Raw genomic sequence first — 1,598 nt, forward strand, 5'->3', positions numbered from 1 at the left:
GTGTTTGTGGAAAGGTGTTCATTTTTTAAAACTTATTAGGATCCAATTACCCACCGTGTGAAATATATGCACATTTTTAGGCTAAAATTTGTATTTTTCATATTATAAAAAACATCATCAAAACTTATAATAAATAGAGTAACTGTAGTATAAATAGTTAGTATAACTATTAAGTAGATGCTAAGTTATACGTTGCAACCCTGGGTGACATTGTAACCAACAAACAAAACTCTTCACTAATGCAACAAAATACTTACATCTAATATTTGTAAATTCCACAGGTACTTGACTTTTTCTGTGTACTTTATATAATGTATGCAATCTGAGGGTACTCTGCAGTATTTCACTATATCTTAGGAACACAAAAGTGTTCCCTCCATCAAAATACTTTAATGCACGTGACAAACCCAAGGCCCGGGGGTCAAATGCGGCCCGCCAAGTGTTGTGTAGCCCATGAGAGCTTATGAAGAATTTAGTAAAGTTCATGCAGCAGTTTCTTAACCTAAGTAATCAAACTTTTTTTTTTATTACACAGCAATGAACAATATCTTTAAATAAAGTAAATGGATATGACTGGATTTTCTTTGAATGAAGTAAATTAGTAAGAAATTAAGTGTCCCACTGCCGCCTGGTACCAAATGACGTATGGACTGGTACTGGTCCGCGGACCGGGAGTTGGGGACCCCTGATCTGTACAGTCTTCCATTTACATTCTTCCCTTTAAGGGGAACTGTATTGCTGATGTGGCCCCTGGTGAAAACGACTTTGACCCCCTGCTTTAATGCAACATAGCCATGTTTTGCAGACTTTTCAGAGACCAGTGTTTTTCTCTGCTGATCACACTGACTACCTACTTAACTGTCATAGTTTACACAACTGTAGGAAACACCAGAACCTTTCCTCTGTGGGAGCTGGTGTTACTGGCTTTAAGAATAGTACAGAGTAACACAGTAAATTACCATACAGTATATATCTATAGGAAACACCCATCCAAAACTTTATAAGGAAACCATACTTATATTCTGTAATGTGTTTGAAACTTTGATTTCTGCTGTGTTCCGGCCACATCATCGATTCTCAGGATACCCTGCAGCTCTAGGTTTTCTGGTGTATTAGTGAGTCTGCATCCACTGCAGCCTCTTCTCATCTGATGGCCGTGGAAACCAGCATATTGGGATGCTTTTTAGCTTATCTCACTGGTAAATCATTTGCCAGAAGCTTTTGGTCAGCTTTAACTGATACAAGCACGATCTCCAACACTGGATGGCTGCTTCATGCATGGTTGCAAGTCTAACTCCATTCTGACGGCATGAGGCGAGATCTTTACATGCAGCTAATAAAAGTTAGCAACAAACGAGCAAGATTCCGTGGAGCTAAACAACAAGTACGACCACAGCAGTTATGCCATCCTTTCTTTCGTCCCATTTGTGATGTCACTGAACTCTGAGAGTGAAGTAAATAAGCAGGAATACTTCAGTTTTCACTGATATACTAAGCAGGTATATTCATATATACAAATTCCTTACATAGATAAAATGACAGTACAGTCCTGAGATAAACGTAGACAAATTGTATTTTGGCCTTGTGTTTCATCTCCC

General features: G+C 38.4%; 1 long non-coding RNA gene across 1 annotated transcript in view; it reads right to left on the reverse strand.

Annotated features, from left to right (window-relative positions):
• Nucleotides 1-1,598, reverse strand: part of LOC103395027 (uncharacterized) — an 8,666-nt gene that overhangs the window by 4,095 nt on the left and 2,973 nt on the right. The window lies entirely within an intron of this gene.

Source organism: Cynoglossus semilaevis, chromosome 19, assembly GCF_000523025.1.
Source record: "Cynoglossus semilaevis isolate Cse_v1.0 chromosome 19, Cse_v1.0, whole genome shotgun sequence".
NCBI classification, from domain to species: domain Eukaryota; kingdom Metazoa; phylum Chordata; class Actinopteri; order Pleuronectiformes; family Cynoglossidae; genus Cynoglossus; species Cynoglossus semilaevis.